This window comes from Scomber scombrus, chromosome 2 (genome assembly GCF_963691925.1).
Source record: "Scomber scombrus chromosome 2, fScoSco1.1, whole genome shotgun sequence".
Classification (NCBI taxonomy): Eukaryota; Metazoa; Chordata; class Actinopteri; order Scombriformes; family Scombridae; genus Scomber; species Scomber scombrus.
This window is the reverse complement of record NC_084971.1, coordinates 6,348,508-6,367,483: the sequence shown is the minus strand read 5'-3', so window position 1 is coordinate 6,367,483 and position 18,976 is coordinate 6,348,508. Positions and strand designations below refer to the sequence as shown.

The 18,976-nt window shown below is 38.2% G+C and overlaps 2 non-coding genes across 2 annotated transcripts; both read right to left on the bottom strand.

Annotated features, from left to right (window-relative positions):
- Window positions 1–8: 8 nt before the first annotated feature.
- On the bottom strand, window positions 9–80 carry trnaq-cug (transfer RNA glutamine (anticodon CUG)). The gene has a single exon. It is a non-coding gene; the product is annotated as a tRNA-Gln (tRNA).
- Window positions 81–778: 698 nt separating this feature from the next.
- On the bottom strand, window positions 779–852 carry trnai-aau (transfer RNA isoleucine (anticodon AAU)). Its single transcript has one exon. It is a non-coding gene; the product is annotated as a tRNA-Ile (tRNA).
- Between the last annotated feature and the right edge of the window lie 18,124 nt (window positions 853–18,976).

The following is an 18,976-nucleotide window of genomic DNA, read 5'->3' as shown; positions in this document are numbered from 1 at the left end:
CAAAACACAGGTTCCACCGAGATTTGAACTCGGATCGCTGGATTCAGAGTCCAGAGTGCTAACCATTACACCATGGAACCTCATCTGCTCCAATCAGCGACTTATACACTTTATCAAATAAACTATGGTAAATTGAATGAAACTGCAATTATAATGGGCTTTTTAGATTATTTTATCAATTATTACTGTTTCCGCAGACGTTTATCAACACGCGCTAGCTAATGGAAGCTATTCTCATATGTTTTATTACCCCAGTAAACATTTCCCCAGTGAGTAATGAATTGCTAGTTTAAATGATGGCACTGTTCAGCTGGCGATTTGCATGCTGCTCACAACACGTTTGTGTTTTTAATGTTTGTTAACATTTGTTTATATATTATGTTTTATGCTATGAAGACTGTTGGAGCATGGGAAATGCATGACACATTTTCATGTAACCTAACAATATTACTTATATCTTATCTTTCAGGTGAGTATATTTTGTTTAAGCCTGTTTTTTCGCAAGCCATAATTATCACAGTTAAAAATAGGTAGTAAATGCACCGTTTTAACCATGGACTGTATGGTTTTAACCAAGCTAGCAGCTATCAGTAGGTGTTGGCTAGCGTGTACATCAGCACGTCTTTTCCAAATATGGTCACTTTTGGCTCCACAAATACAAAAGGGTGACAGCCGAATTACCGAACCTGTAGCTTCCAATAGGTGAGGTAACGGTGCCTAAACGTAATGATGCACGGTTTAACATACTTACCATGAAGATAAAAAACAAAATCTAGTGTGGCCCGTACGGGGATCGAACCCGCGACCTTGGCGTTATTAGCACCACGCTCTAACCAACTGAGCTAACCGGCCGTGCTGTCCAACATTCAATTTACTTTTTATAACCCATAAACATACCTATTAAGATTAAAGCTACAGTTGTAAACTGTCTTTTCCCCTCATACAAACTTTTTGGAAAAAACTAAATTTTATCAATAGGATTTTAACAGTTTCTGGGATCCTGATTACTTTTCATTATACCAGTGATGCTTTGTTGTTATTGCCTTCCCTGAGTTCATATGATAGTGGACAAAATCTAACATTGCCTAAAGAAAAAGCTACAATAAACATACACTTCATGAAAGTTTTTTAAACATTATAATGTAGTGTGTTTGTTATTATTATATCATTCAAAAAGCTGTACTTGAATCTTTAGTGTTAGTTCTGTAAACTTAAAATTTTTTGTTTGTAACTACAAATTCTTTTGCTGCATGTTTGCATTTAGCCCTTATACTTGGAGGCTGAGTGTGTTTTGCATATTGTGCATTCAGTTACAGGCCAGCAAACGTGTATTCCTGAGCTGTGGGGCAAAAACAATTGCACGGGAATGTGAGCGCACACACATTTTTGACATGTTTACGTGTTGAAATAACAGGCTGCTTCTGTAGTGACTCCAACCAAGCTAATTGGTCAAAAGTTGAAGGTCCCACCCCTCTTCCTTACAAAGCTCAGTGTGCAATACTGACTGCTACACGTGACTGCAACATGCCATAAAGTCTGAATCCAAATGATCACCCTCCTATGACAAGCTGTTTTGACATTTAATAGTTAGACTGGATATATATTGCAGATATCTGTACTTCAGTGCAGATGTCCACAATGACCTTCTTCCTGGGACAAATGACGTCACGTTTGCCATTCAGTTTCAGATATCCACAACATGTTTGATATCTAGTATAAACATTGTGGATATCTGCAATAGGATTCTAACTACGAAAAAATATCCCTCTTCTGATAATTATTGTTTCTTGTTATTATTGAGAATAATCCTTTGTAGTATTCTTGACATTGTATAGCCTATTATTGCAGGAGGATTATGGGTCATTTTCTGAACAAATTCTGGTGAAGTCTCCACCCCAAGAGCAGTATATGGCAGTCTGCAGAGGGTCTGCTTGAGGCCCCTTCTGGACTTGATGAATTGTGGATTTGGACAGCCTTCCGCACATGTAGAATTCCCAGAATTCCAGGTGTGCTAGTGCTTGGAAGTCCAGACATTTGGATTGAGCCAAAAATGTCCAAACGTTGCATATGTGCACTCCTGTGTGAGTACTTTTGCCTCACAGGTCATGAATACTGGCTTGTAGGCCCTGTAACTGAATGCACAAACTTGTCAAATGGAGTTTTCAGGCAGACACTGAAGTGTTCAGTCTGCAGGTATGTATATGCAAGCCTGAAGCACAGAATTTAGACTTACAAATAGAAAATGTACAAGTTTGCATTTATACACTTATAATAAATTGGGATAGTCTGAAGTGTTACCGGAAAAAAATATGCAAGATAAAATATATCATGATATTTTAAATATATTTCAGTAGTTTAAAGACCTTTGTAAAGACCTTGACCAGGTAAACCTCTGATTCTTTGTTTTATATTTATATATATTGTTTGTTTTATATCTTTATTGTGTTTTCTCTGTGTTTTCAGTATTATTGCTATAAGTAATGTGCTTGATGTTAGCTGGTAACAGTTTCTGATCTGAAGATTTGTCTTTCAGATAGTTGGTTTTTGGTTTGGAGAGAGATTGTGGACTAACTACAGATGTACCTGATATAAGAAATACACAGTCTTAAAAACAGGGCTGCATTATTCACAGCCAGTGAAAGCAGATTATTTACTTACTTGCAATGTCTTAAACAGGCCCAGAATCAAATGTGATACCTCATGTTTTTATCTAAATCCACTTTACACAATGAAACATAATAAGAGGCTACAGACGACTTGAGTTGAAATGCAATGTAGCAGTGTTTAGGTCAGGTATGTGATGTTGTCATTTCTTTCATTGTGAACAGTTAGTACATTGTGTACTAACTCACTTTCCCAGCTCTTGCATGTTTTTTTAGAAATAGGAACAATACCATGTAACCACTTTACAAAAAATAACCACCCACACAGTGATTTGTGAACAGGGAGAATGCAGTTACAGTTTGTGAGACTATGTTGTTAACACATGTAATAACAGGCTTTGTATCTAACGCTATGGATGATAATACTTTCAATCTTTTCATTTTGACAGTTTAAAAAAAAAAAAAAAACACTTTTATTTACCATCATTCTTCATTATTTCATTGCAGTTAATTGCCATCTTTTAGTACGTGGTGAAAAGGTTATCCTCTAAAGCTGGAATCATCTGCATTAGAGTCGTTAATAGGTTTTTAAAAACTTCCATTGTAATAAAACAAAACAGTGATTGAGATGAGGAATGATGGTGGAAGAAAAGACAAGGATTTTATGGTTTTTACCATAAAAACCAAAAATGTGTTTTGAAAGCAACCCTGCAAAGGCCAGCAGTCAAAGCCAGAGTGACCGTGAAGTGGCTGAGAAATGTCCTTATTCACTCTTCTGTGTTTCATCATTTGCACAAAGAACATTTTCAGAGAAGTGAGATTGTATTGTAACTTGATTTAGAGTAATAACTTCCATCATCACAACCATGTAGAGGCTTGTGAGGGTGCTTATTTAACAGGCTCGTCACAAATAAAAGTGACATAGTAGGTATAAAGTATAAAGCAGTGGTTCTCAAACTTTTTCATGTCAAGAACCCCTAAACTGACATAAGTTAGATCATGAACCCCCATCTGATAAGATCTTTGCTTTTAGAGGCTTTATTATAGAAAGTGTAACCCATGAAACCAATTACCAAAATAATCATTCTATCATTGTGTTAGCTAGAGATGAAAATAAATTATTCCTACTCAAGGATCCCATTTGGACAACCACTGACATAAAGTGAACAAACAACATGTAGGCTCACCTTAAGTGAAACATGACCCAGTATATATATAAGGGAAATCATTCCAAGAAAGATCCTGATACCAATAACACATGGTAGAGGTTATTCGGGGAGGGGGACACCTGAGACTTCTGGCAACATGATTTAATACCTGTTTCGTCATTAAAGGATTACATTAACTGGATCTCTCATGGTCTGCCATGCTTACACATGAAGCAGGGTTGATGACTTCGTATATTGATAAGAAGCTCTAATGTCAGTGACACAAAGACGGCAAAAATGTTGTAGCCTTCCCTCTGTTGTAGAGGATAACTGACAGGTTTCTGTCCCAGCTGTCAGGCCACATTCAGTACCAAGGTGTGTCTAAACTGAGAGTCATACACACCCCTTACTACTTACTTTTGATGGATATGTTTGTGTTTGGCCCCAAGCACAAGATGATTCATCATAACAACATTTCGCTTAATTACATCCCCACCCTTTTCTTTTTTGACCCTGATATAGGGTTGTAGCTTAACATGCCTGAAGATAGATCATTTCTCTTTATCGAGATAGATATTTCAACAGTTCAGGTACAGCACTGCCTATTTACAGCAATGGCGTTCCTGTTGGGTGAGACCAAAATATTATTGATATTCATTTGAAAGTTAAGTCAGATTTGCGATGTACTAAAAGATTTATGGTACCTTGGAGGGTGGAAAAAACCCAGGTACCTTATTACATAACTCAAAGTGCAGCTAATGCTAATGGAATCCATGGCTCACCTCGTCATCGCCACCACAGCATATCATAGAGGTACAAGGTTTCATATCGCCAAAATCAGGGAAGCTATCTTCACGTTTGCAGTGCCAACCATAATGTTTTACTTCAAAACAAATGAATCCATTTTATGGTTTACAGGATAACCCTCCTGATAGGTATCATTTTCTTTACAAAAACAAAGAATTCCTAACATGCCTGTAATTTATCTTTCTCTATGTTGCAAGTTGCATAGAAGCAAATACACAACAAACTGAATAGAGAGAAAAGATTTTTGTCTAACTATGATTCATCAACAAGTAAAAAGCCATAAATGCTCAAGAGTACTACCATATATACAATGATACCATATACATGCAGAATTCAACTTACAACAGGAAACTAATGGCAACTACTTTCAGAGTGCCCTCCCACTCACTCCTATGTTGTCATCTGTCTTGACACCAGCCTCCACTTATATCAGAAGTTATAGTTATTGACAGATACATTAAAAATAATATCTGCTTATAACATTATAGTGTGTTATAAACCATGTATTAAATGTATATTCTGGATATAAATGCTAGCCAACCTTTGTACAATGAAATACCTGCAAAGCTAATGACATTCCAACCTCAGCTGTATTTTGTCTTTAGAGCTAATCAGCTAATGTTAGCATGCTAACACACTGAAAATACAAGGATAAACCATCTTACAGCTCTTATAATACATCTATGGGTTAAACATGTAACCATTATACCTGCTAAACATTACCATGTTTGTATTGTCACTGCAATCATGTCAGAATGCTGACCTTAGCATTTAGCTCATAGCACCACTGGGCCTAAGGTCCATGCTAGGCATGGCTATATCTTTTATTTTTGGCCTCTTTTAGCTTGATGTTTTTCCCCCACATGGGGCAACAGTGTTATTCATCCAAGTCAGTGACAGAAGTCTCCTGTAGTCAAAGCAGACTGGATCACATGCTGTCTTCCTAGCAAGTAATTCAAGGACCACAAGATCAAAGCAAAAGAACCAATAAAAGCGTGTTACTAAATCTAGAGAGCAGGCCTTTATTGAGGAAACCAGAAATCTGAAGCTGGGAAAAGAGATATGCAGAGAAGAAACAAAGCATGCAGTTAGACACTAAGAATATTAAAGAGTAAATGTAAGTCATAATCAAATAATGGATGTTCAGGCTTGATTTGAGTATGAATGAATTTGGTGTGCCAGATTACCACTGAATACAGAGCTAATCAAACACAGTGAGTGCAGTTCTGTTCAAGAAGAATGAAGGAGCCCGTGAGCTCCATGTAAAATGTAAATGTATTCAAAACAAGGAACAAGTGATAAAATAAACCAAGTGCACGTGTACGGTCCTGTATGGTCAGCCTGTAACATGAAGATGTTGACCAGTTGCAGGTAATTGAATGAATGTGGCCGTGCAAAAAACATTAACAATTCAGCTATCCGGACTTTGCACACTGTAGTGATTAAAACCAGCTGTGGTTCCTCTTTGTGGTCATAAACCTGCCATTTTAGCTCTGCACACAACACCAAATTGTACTTTTCTTCCTGAAGGTGGGTAAGACATAGGATTGAATCGTTTTCACATGCATGTCCATGCTTGGGATCAAAATGTGTCTTGGGTAGACGTTGAGGATGCTCCTGTGATAGCGGAAGCACTTACTGATCAGATATGGAGCTTAGAGAGAATCAGACAAAAAATAATCTAAAACAGACATTTATTTCAACATTGCTTGGTTGCACAAATATTCATTGTGGCATGAAGGTAGACTGTTGTCTCACATTGTGCAGACATCATAAAGCAGAAGTCATTTTTGAAGCTTGTGAAACCATTCAGCAGTTTTTCTTTTTTTTCAGAGGAAAGATAATAATCACCACTCAAGGGTGGCTCCAAGTGTTTCTAATCCCTTCTGACTCAGCCTGTAAAGTTTGCATACCACTTTCTTGGTCTGACGTGGTTAGAATAAACACATACAAAACATGGTATGAAATCTCCTAAGGTTTTGCAATCTTAACCATTGTCATCTTAAACACACACACACACACACTGACTGTAAACACACCCCATACAGGAAGATAAGTCTAAACAGACTTTTATCACACCATTGTATCATCAACAAACATGTTAACTCAACCAGGGCAGGCCATATACATAGAGGTGTGTTACTGTGTTGCGTAATGTATGTAGAATAAGTGGCTGTGTGTATAGGAGGAGTGGCATCACAGTTTTCTTTAGAGTGGAGGAGCTTAGTATCTTTAAAAGCCTGGGATCAGCAATCACAAGAGTACAAACAGTGAAAACAATTGAGCAAATCCTATCTAGCTCTCACCTGTAAACCAGGTGAATCAACCGTGGATGTCGTTGAAGTTCTAAGGAATCAGTTAGTGATCATTACAGCTAATAAAAAAGTATGTGTGGCGTCCCTTGAATTAAAAGGAGGAAGAAGCTTCTGTGTATGTAATCAGTGTGGTTTATCATCTGTGTGTCATTGTTTATGCATGTAATTATTGTTAATGAATCAGACCCCCATGTTCCAATGTCCTATTCGAATCAGGACTTGTTATGATGCCTCAGTACATTGCACCGAGAGAGCTGCATACCTTCTCTCAGCCACAATGCCTTCGCCTCATATTTTTGCTCTAGTCATATCAGGCACACTTTAAGGTGGCGATGTTGGCATGGCTGTCTCCTCTTAACGAGTACACATCACTATCTGATATGTAACACTGCTTCATCGGTCCTCACAAAGTGCTGTGCGACTGTGTAATGTTTCTAAATCCCTCTCCTCTCCAAGAATTCAGGTTTTCATTAAAGGTTTTGTGTGGGTTTTTTTTTTTGTCATTTCTCCTGGCTTCCTGATAAGGTACAGTGAGTGCAGCTGTATTTTCTTCACACAGGCACTAAAAGCATTCACACACACACACACACACACACATGTGCATGCCGGTAGCTTACTCAGTGGAAAAGTACTGGACAAAGCTGAGACTGCGCACCAGCCCTCATCACTGCCATCAACACTCTGACACACAAACCAATGGCTGCCTCCTCGGTGTATTGAATTACACGCAGGGATATTGTGTTAGATCAAACTTGATATTTGACCACTAAATGCATAATTGGGAACACTACTACAGTTTTAACAGTTGCTATGGTGTGGTTGCATGCTGTAAGGAGTTAATACAGCTAGTTTTATGCAGGGGGGGGGGGCTGGTCCTTGTTGTGCCCTATGCAGCATTTTAAAAGATACAAAAAACATGTAGCAGTTTGAGACTCAACAGTTTGGGCAAAAGACAGCGTTTTAGGAGTGAGCCACTGCTGATTATGTTAAAACTGATGAAAAATGTAATAAAATAAGCTGAAACAGCTGACTGTGATATTTCCATTTACTGCAGATGAACTAATGTCGCATCATTTTTTGCAGAGGGAAGTGTGGTAATGTGATTTCTGACTTAACCTGGAGTTTTAGAGCAGCCAGATAAATGCATCATATGTCAGTTGACTTTGTGTCTTACCCTGTTTGTTCACAGTAATGTGCATTTAAGTACCTGTAGTTTAAAGGATCATTCAGGGATTTGGCATGCCTAGTAAACTTTTCACCTCATGATTTATGTTAAATGCCAACCTCAGTGACAGTCATCATCATTTACTTTATCAGGCCAATTTAACGTAAGTTATTTAGTTAAGTTTATTTGCCTGTTTACTTTGCTTTTTTTTTTTTAGGGATGCTCAATAATATCGGCACATCATTGGTATTGGCCAATATAGGCATTAAAATGAAAGCGTTTCTGCTTATATGACAGGCCAATTGGTCGCCTTCTCCTCTGCTACTTTGCTGCATTTGCCTCGGCAGGTGAAACAGGCCAGCTGGCTGGCTCACCGTGTGGATCCAAGCCCAAGTTTGTTATTCAGATTAAAGTGGGAAGAAGTAGCGGGTGTGTTGGGCAACTGAGGGAAGTGGAGCCTGCAGAGGAAGCATTTGGCCATTTTTCCCCAGAGGAGCTGCTGTATTCAGCTGCAAAGATAGGAAACACATCAGCTGAGAGGATGTATCACTCTGTGTGTGGAAAACAACTTCTTCTTTTCGGTTTATATCAGCGGTTGGCAACCAGCGTATTAGGTGCGTCACCTTCAACTGAGTGTGGATCAGAGATTAAATCCTTTTTGTCTAACAAACCCAAAAAAACTAAACTACTCGACCCACATGTCTGGTTCATTAAAGATTTCATGCTAAGCTGCTGTATCTGTATCTCTAAAATTGTGTGAGTGTGTGTGTGTGTGTGTGTGTGTGTGGTGATTCAGCATATTTTTTCAGTGTGCATGTGTGCGTGAGTGCGTGAGTGTGTGTGTGTGTGTGTGTATTTAGTTCCTTTGTCTTAAGCAGAAGCTGTTATTCTTAAAGGCATTTATTTAGATTGTAAAAAAGTTGAAGAGGGATGGCATCTACAGGCTCAGGTGGTATTACCAGGAATCTTGCCGAGCATTTGAGTGCATGTGGGCACAGACCTCAATCCTACACCGTGCTTTGATGACACTCATTTCCATTCATTACCACCAGTATACAAAATGCATCACGTCTGCCTTGATTTTTGGGGTAGCACAACTTTTTAAATTAATTTTCACCTGCATGATAATGTAACTGCCACCAATAATTGAACATACAAAAAATTCCACAGTTTAGCTTTGGAGAACAGTTAGTATAGGGCATACATGGTTCATAATTACTAAAACTTCCCAGCAGTGAAAACATTCACTCATATAAGTGAAGTCACGCTTCATGTGAATACCCAGACTGACTGTGACTGAATGTAACAGTCATTCAAGTCAAGACAGAATATCTTGGCTTAATATGGGCTTCTTTGGGACAGGTTTCAAAAAGGACTTTATCCCAAAAGGAAAGATGGCATGAGTGTGTTTCTCTCTCCTCCAAGAAGAAGCCCTTACCCTGGCATTACGACTGGGATGTCAGTTCTCAAATGACCGCAGTGGGTGACATTTCAGACCAGCTGCTGAACACAAGTACAGAGATAGCCTCCCGGGGCATCACCGGGACAGGACCCCTAAAGAAATGATGATAATGTTTTATAAAAAAGAGAAAAAGAAGGGAGGTTGGAGTAAAACTGAAAAAGTGAATGAGCAGTCTGGCCCATAAAGAGGGTGATAGCTAAATAACTAGCTACGGTTAACTTTTTCACATTTCACTATAAAATGGCTAGTTATCAATCTAATTTGACATTGAGCATTTTAATGTTCTGCTTTCACACACATACTATGACTGTCAGATCAACAACATTAATAACTTTTGTTCTACCCTCCAGCACAACACATGTATTTGTTGCTACAACTTTTAAAACCTTGTAGTAATTATTTACATTTTTGGTACAGTCAAACTTTGAATACTGTTTAATTTTAGAGTTTGATTTAAATTGTATTTGAACCCTAACCACCAGTGTACCTTGAACAAATATTTGAACGTTGGTTTTCCAGGGAAACTATTTGTAGTGATGCCTATTAGCTGGGGAGCATCTATAATTAAAAGCAGCCATGGTCTATCCTTTGCTTTGAAACATGAGCATCTCCTTCCTAATTGGACAAGTCTGTTGATTGTCTCCACCTGTTAAGAATAAAGCTAAAGGCAAGTAAGAGCAGAGTATTTGTCTTGTCAAACTGGCTGGTGGAAGTCACATAATTACTGTCTTTACCACCAAACTGAATCATCACCATTGGCATCACAGGCTTCTAAGACCATAGTTTTCTTGAGCACTAAAGAAAACAGCTGCTGGTTGACCTACGTCGCCTTCGGCATTTATTACTAGTCGTTTTAGGTGGACCTTCAGTAGATCCTTTCCATCCCCCTTGAAATTTTTATCAGAAAACTATGATCTTGATGCTCTATCTACTTGAGAATTGTGTGCTGAACAGGACCACGCTGAGGAAGACTGAAACCAAACAGAGCGAGCACCAATTCGGTTGGCAGTATTCATTCAGCTATATCCTTCTACACTTTGCAGTCCTTGACAAGGTCATGTAGACGATGCATGTAGAAGCCACTCAACATAGTTGGTTGTTTAGCCCCAAGCTCAAATGTCGTCTAAGTGGCAAACTCCTGGATCAGACGTGATAAAACCAACCTTAGTCACATGAGATCATTTGCACTTAAGGAGTCTGTATTAATAGATCTGTTTGAGGTGTTGATGGCCACCAGGGAAAGCGCTGGTCTTTGTGCCAGTGGTGTTATGGACTAACAAGTGGTTCATGGTGGGTTTTCTATTTGATTTTAACACAAATACATCACCTGTCTCTTAAACCAAATTGCTATTTTCTAAATGCCTGCAGTTTACAGCGTTGCCATGGCATATTATTAACTACATAAACTGTATTTCCTGGATCTAATAGAAATGTCTTAACTATCACTCAATGTCCCTATATCTAAATGGACCAGCATGTCCAGTTGGGAAGTGGTCCTCACAAGAACCATAAAATAGTCATTAAAACAATGGGGGGAAAAATCCATGTTTTTTAGTAGTGAGCAGATGAATCAATAATTTTGTTACATGAAGCTATAACTAACAGTTTAACCCCCCCAAAAAGTCAACAGTAGCCTACTATTAAATTGAAGGACCAATTTGATCAATCAATCATTAATTTGTGATCTAAAAGTAGATGGAATAGCCTGTATTTTTTACTGTAAAAGCAAATTATTAAACATTAAGATTATTTAGTAATTGATTTGTGAGAATATGCAAATTGTGTATAAATGTCCAATTCTGTCCATACTGTTCAATTTTAATTTAATATTATTTAACATTTCATAGAAATTAGAAAAAAGTAAAATACAAAAATCTGTCAGCCAATTTTTTGTGTTTTAAGATGACACAGATCAGTCTCATGTGGTCTTACTTGGATCATCTGATCTATCATCAATGTAGTTTAGTTGCAGTCCTGCTGAACTTGTTTGTTTTAATAGGGCATTTGCTTCTAAAGCATAATTAAAATAAACCATTTAACCACAACTAAGCTACCTACATAACTGCTCACAATGCTAAGGTCTTGATGTTGTAGAACCTAGGAATTTGAAGACAATGACAAACAACAACCCCATAGCATTCTTCGAGCCTCAGCTTCTCCCAGTTAGTAATTAAATTGACTGATTTGAAAAGATGCCCAGACAACAAGCTTTGTCTCAGCACGTTAAGCAGGTAATAACCTGTCAAAAGCTGTAGTCGGACCACACAAAAAATTATCTAAAAACTGATGACACCTGTCTATGGTACTACCTTGACATGGGACTCAACATGTTTGTTGACTGTTGACCAGGAAAAGCAGGGGACCTCCACACTGTCCTCCTCGCCCAGATGTATTGTCTCTGTATGGTGTCTCAGCTTTGACTATTCAAATTAAAGTTGACCCTTTTTACTCAATAAAAGAAAAGAAGTAAAAGCACCATTCTCCCCTGATCATAATTGTTATTTGAATGGCTCATTTGAAACCATGCACGTTGTTGCCTCTAACCACATTCTCTTGCTTGACGAACAAAATATGTATTGCCCGGCAAAAACATTCACTCGTGTTTCGAGAGCATGGCAGTCTTCATTGAAAATGAATGACTGCGTTGGCTGAGATCCACCAAAAACATCTTGAAAAGACTTCTTGTGAATAATGAGCCTAAAGGCTTCCTTGGAGTCTGTTGATTATATGATAAGGATGATGGTTTTTAGTGATTTGGCAATGACCTATTTTGCTGTGTCGACATGTATTGAAGCATGCTGGATATAAAACGAAAAAGATTATGAGCATTATATGACCCTCATCCAGAAGTGAACAATTGGAATGAATTCTGTCACCATTCCCAAATTGGGTCTCTATAAAAATGGAGAATATACAATTTAACATTTATAATCACCCTTTAACAGGTTCATTATGGCATCTATAAAAGGCTTTCACATCCTCATAATTCGATGATCACATACATTATATTATTAAAAAATGGAAAAAAGCAGTTCCATTTATGATACACTTTCATATTTAGATTTCAACACTTCCTTAGATTGTCTAACAACAACTTATGTAAGGAATTTAGTAGCAACTATCAACGAAGATCTGTGGACCAAAGCCAGTTCTGCCACTGCCCAACAGTAACAAAATATTGGCAAAACAGTTTTCAGTTGCTATCAGACGTCATGGAAAGACCTGTTGACCTAATCCTTCGATGACTGTCTCAAAGGATCTGATCTTGTGCCAAGCAGCTTTCAATATAACATGACAACATTTGTAACACTTCTCACACATAGACTGATATTACTACACTCAAAGCAAACACAGGCTCCAACTCACTCTCCTTATGAAAGATGTTAAGCAACACTTGCATTTGGAAAAAATTAAATTCTCAATGAGAGGCTGTGAAGATAATTCCACCAGATCCACCAACCCTTTATTGCCCAATTCAGTAACAGTGTGGTAACCCTTCACACAAACAAGCATTTAAAATGGTTTAAATGCAATTCACAAAAGCACTATAGACCTATTTGACTATACCTATTTTTACTCTTTCACGCCACTATACTTTTATTATTTCTAACTCATCTTTTTTAAATACATTTTCCTGTTGTCTATATTTGAACTGAACTTGCAATAAATGATATGATATAGGCATACTAATTACTAATAACCCAAGACATTTGAAATTTGGCGGTCTCTTGCAGCTAAGTCCACTTTTTACCATCTAACTATCTAACCATCCACCCAACTCACCTCTTATTAATTCATCAATATTGACATCAACTGAACTGCTTTACTTCCCTGGGTCATAATTACTATGGCTGCTAGATGGTGTTACTATAGGTCATTTTTGCCAGCTGAATTGTCAACCTATGCTGTTATCTTGTGATGACAGACTGAATCTAGAATTGAGAAATGCAAGACAGTTCTCCACCTCAGACATAATTGCAAAAACCAGAATAATCAATGTGTCTTATTTGCTATTGTTGACAGTTGCCTCTGAACTTATATTCACTAAGTCATGGAATCATTTTTTCTCCTTCTCTTTTTTTAGGTTCTGAAGATTAGACATTTAGGGCCTGATTTACTAAAGGTTTACGTGTGTGAAAACGAACGTGTCCAAACTTGACATCACCCGCAAAAAAATGTGCAAGCTAATATGTGCTGTAAATTTAGTATGTTTGCCATAATGAATATGCAACATGGGGTGTTTTTTGTTACAAATACTCTCCCATATAGCGCATTTTTGTTGTTGCTGTAACTCAATATGTTGTCCTCTTCCACTAGAACCTCTAATTCCATGGGATCAAATCAGATGATTGATAATTTTGCGCTTGCAGGCTTTCTGCTCGTACAAAGTCTCCATTAAGACACGCAAAACCCTCATTTAAATACTGCTGTCCACACCTGTTGTCATTTGCGCAGTTATTCTTAGTAGATCACCCGCAAAAAGCATGCTAACCAAACATACAATCTGTTGCACTGAACAGGCAATTTAGTACCCTTTATTTGGGATCTTAGCAAAATCAGGCCATTACTCAGGGGACTCATGGCTCAGGAGTCAGAGTGGATTATTCCACTAATCAGAAGGTTTTTTGGTCTGATCGCCATACCAGGTATTGCACCAGGTCTTCATTGTTGTTGTGTCCACTTAAAACCAATTTGATTAGCGTGACACAATTTGATACTGTGTATCAACCATAACAACTGAAGAAAATTATACAAATTCTCAAATCCTCTACAAAAGTCCCATTTCCATTAAGGAAGTTCCAGGTCAAATTTAGGAGGCGGGAACTTTACAGGAACATCCTCACACCTGGTCTTCTCAGCCATTGTGTCTCCATTGCAGAGTAGGACCTTGATAGGACCCACCGGACTCCGGAGATGAAATAATCATTCTGCAACAGTTTCGATCGTCGCATAATCGTTTAGAGACAGTTTTGACCGTGACGTCACTAAGGCGATGCGAGTATACTCAATCAGCGCCAAGTCAACCTAAAGCCCCACCCAGGAATTTTTTTGGGCTGAACGGAGCCTCATTTTGCCCCCATAAAAGTTCCGGGAGATTGTCCTTCAGGGGCGGTTCCTGCTATGGAGACACGCTCCAACGGTCATAGCCCCATAAAATTACCCCGAAGTTCCTGCAGTGGAAACGGGCCTAAAATAGTCAACACTTTTCTTCTCTCAGGATTCTTATCATATTGTTATACACAGATGACACACAGATTTACATAACTATTAGAAGACTACTAGGGGACTGGTCTCATACAAGCACTGAGTAAGTGCATTGAACATATCAGTGACTGGATGTGCCAAAGTTTCCTTCAATTACAAAGATGAAACTGAAATAATTGTTTTTGGAGTCAAGGAAGAACCATTAAAAGTCAGTGCTTTGCTTCAGTTGTCCAGACAGCTGCAGCTGATTCAGAGTCCTGCTTTATAAAGCACTGAATGGTTTAGGCCAAAATACATTTCTGGCCTACTTCTTCATTATGAACCATCCAGACCTCTCAGGTTGTCTGGAACGGGTTTTCTGTTCCCAAAGTGAAAAAAAACATCAACAACCCACATTCAGTTTTTTCTGCACCACATATTTGGGATTCCCAGCAGTTCTTTTCAATCAAGGCTGAAGACTTTTGTTTCACAAATTTGTTCAAGTTTTATGACTTTTATTCTCTTTATCTGTCTTGTTATTTTTACATGTTTTACATATTTTTTTTAAATGTATCTTTGAATCTTTTTAGAATGTCTTTTATATAAAGCACCTCGTTGAAAGAAATTTTGACAAGTATGTGTATTTGCTTATTATGTAGAAAGCTATTTTAAAAGATTGATTCCACTCTAATGTTTGTGTGGTACAAAATTCAAAAGAGATATCAATCTTCTAATCTCAGTCTCAGAAAAAAAAGACAACAATGCGTAGTTCCCAAAGTGTCTAATGATTCTTTTAAGCTGAAGGCAAGCATCTTTTGCTTTTATGACTCACAAAAGTCAAACAGAAACTAGTTGACATGAAAGACCTGAAAGAAACCACAGTCCTGGTTTCTTCTGATACCGGGTTGATGGTTCTCTGCACTGGGAGTAAGACACCAATCAATTCCACTTTCTGCCACAGATAGCACCAAATGAAAAAGACACAAATTTGACATTAAAGGGGGCCTATTGTGCTCATTTCCTGCATTACTGTTTTATATAAAAAGCTTTTAAATGACAAAATAATGGGAGACTTTTATTATGAACAATTGAGAGGAAATGTAATGTGTTCCGCATTGTATAAGCAGAGCTTCATTAGTAGTGCTAAGTAACGGTCAACACAACAACATGTAGACATATTTGGAGCCATTTGCTCAGCAGATCAGTTAGAAATAACACAAATAATAATAGGAATAGTATAAGCAGGAACAGCCACCATGATGATGATGTTTGTAGGGGGGTGCAGAAGACACCTCCAATAGGTAAACTGCTTATTTTACTTTGCCCTGCTATATAATGGAAAAATACTCACAGTGTGCCAGTTCAACTGGAGTCATTGCTCGCTGTGACTTCTCCCAAAACCATGGGAAAAAAACATATTGTTAGCGGAGTGGTGGAATCTTTAAATGGAAAAATGCCTTTTGCACGTTGATTATATGATAAGGACAGTAGCGTGCGGTGGTGTTCCAGTCAGGGCCAGCACCCAAATCCAACCCCGCCCCAAAAGATAGTATTGTATGCCGATACAGCCAACAGAGCAGCCGCACACATATAGGCCTATGTCCTACAATACATACACATTGTGAATCCAATGTAAGGCCACTATTATGCAACAGTACACCAACATGACAGCTAATCAACATCCGCAACGCATCAAGACACCAATGTGCAGCATCGCCATCAGATCATCTGCCCACTTTACAATGCACATACCATGTGACACAACATCAAAAACGGCACATACTGCCCGACTGCTCTTAGAGGAAACTTCTAAATCACTTCAAAAATAAAATCAATTTCTATAACAGACACACACATGCTCCAAAAACGGTTCTAAATTTACTTCACAAAGAGAAAGAGAGTGAGAGAGAGAGAGAGAGAGAGCGAGAGAGAGAGCAATATTAGCCCAACAGCCGCGCCAATCTGGTCCAGAGAAAGTTTTTAAAAAACTAGCACTCACCGATTACTTGTAGATGAAATCCATCCTGCGATCCTTCATGATGAAAAAGGCACCCAAAGCATCTTTGTCTATCTACCGATCTTGCTGTTAAATCAACCGCCATTACCTTTCCAGAATAACAGACAGTGCGTCATCACGCACCTGCCCATGGGCCAATCAGCCAAGCTCATTTGAATGACTACGCCCAGGCCAGCGCTACAAACTCTGCTTAGGGCGTTCTGTCAATAACACATCAAAATTTGATTGGCTGATGATACGGTCACTCAACGTTACGCACCCAATAGCAGCGTCCAGCTCGATCAGAGGCTAGCAATGCAACTACTGCTGGCCCCAGCAGAGGAAAGACGCTGTGATGCGTTTACAGGACATAGGAGATTTGAGCTCCACAAAATATAACCATTCGTTTTCTGGATAAAGTTGCATACTGAACTAGTAATTGACTGCAGATACATTTCAGAATGACCTTTTAATTATGGAAAAAACAGAACAGGTAGTGCTAGCCTTGCTGCCCCTGACTGCACACCACTGGATAAGGACGATGGTTATAGTGATTTGGCAATGACCTATTTTGCTGTGTTGACTTGTATTGAAGCACACTGGATATAAAACGAAAAATATTATGAGCGTGATATGACCCTCATCGAGAAGTGAACAATTGGAATGAATTCTGTCACCGTTCACAAGCGGTACCTTGTGCGCTGTGTGTGGAGCAATTGACCATATAAAAAAATCTGTCATGAGCCGATGTCAGCTAAGGCTGAAAGTAAAAAAACTGTTGGAAACTGAGCCCTCAGAGCAGTCTGAAACTAGTGCAGAGATTACTTCTATGTATGTTTACATCATTATTTGACACATTGGCCATGTTTGATATTAATATCTGACATTGTAACATGAACTATACAGTATATATGACTGTATAAAATAAGGAAAAGCACCAAAGGTCCCCTTTAAAGTTGAGTTTCAGACCACGTACCTTCACAGTGAGGAAATTGACACAGGCCTCTGAAAAGTGTTGATCAGATGTAGCTGTGGTGTGCACTACAGTTTGCATTCAAACTGCCACAAAAAAGTTGCATTCTCAAAATAGAAACAAGATTACATTTTGGCAGAAAAAATAATTATGATAGTGCAAGAGTCCAAGCTTTGCACTAAGATCAAGGTCACAAGGTCAATGTAAAACTGCTATATTGTTGTAGATTCTTTAAGTGCTGATATTTTCACACTGTCGACTTTTAAAAATGGGAATCAAGAAAGGAAGCTGATGTTCAAACACATTTGACTAGATGCACTGAAAATCCTTCTTTAAAGGAGGCTGCAAAATCACTTTTCTGAAGACTTGTAGACTTGAGTGGGATTGGCTAAACTCATAATATAAAGATGTCTGAAAATTTGTTTTGAAACAATGTAACCAAGCCAAACCACGAGCATGGTTGCATGAATGTGGCTGATCCTTGAATATTACGCAACAATGAGAGCAAAACAAAATCCAATTTACGACTTAATTTAATTCCTTTTCCTAATTCAGTTTAAGATAAACAAAGTCATTATTACACCACATCAGAAGAAAAGGAAGTTACACTGGCAATTAAAGGCAAAGACTTACATCATTTGAGCCATGGCTACATAAAATATACGCTTCTGGTTGGCGAGAAGGTGCGAATCTTTGTCTCATAGAACATAATAGCCAAAGTGGCTATATCCTTAAAATTTTAAGGAACTAATCCGTGGTTAAACTTCAGCTCGTTTCATTTAGGGGCTGGTAAAGTTTACACATATGGAGTTACAAATAGTATAGATAGATAATCCTTTACATGTCGCTTGAGGGACTGACACATTATCACTTTCATGATCAGTTTTCGCGGTAACATGAGTCAACAGTAGTTGTTATTGTACATGCTTTGGTCTGAAAACAGTTTACAATGATCAGTGGAGCATTATTAAAAGGTATTGACAACATCTTTGCAGCTTTATCATAGAAGATATTAATAATAATAATAGTTCATAGTTTTATTCAGTGGCTATTGATCGTGAAGTATTGTAGTGCTAACAACACTGACTGTATAAACTGGCATCAAATGCGTACAACAAATAGCCTACCTAGATGGAACAGACTGAGTTATATAAATGGTATTTCCAACAGAGGGACAGTGTGTCACCAGCTGCATAGTTTGGTGGGTATGTCATTCTACAGGCAGCCATCTCATGTGAATGTGGTTTCAATGAGTGGTTTTATGAGCTCCAGGATCAAGAGGAATACCTATCATGGCTTCTCTTATCACCAGATCATTAAACC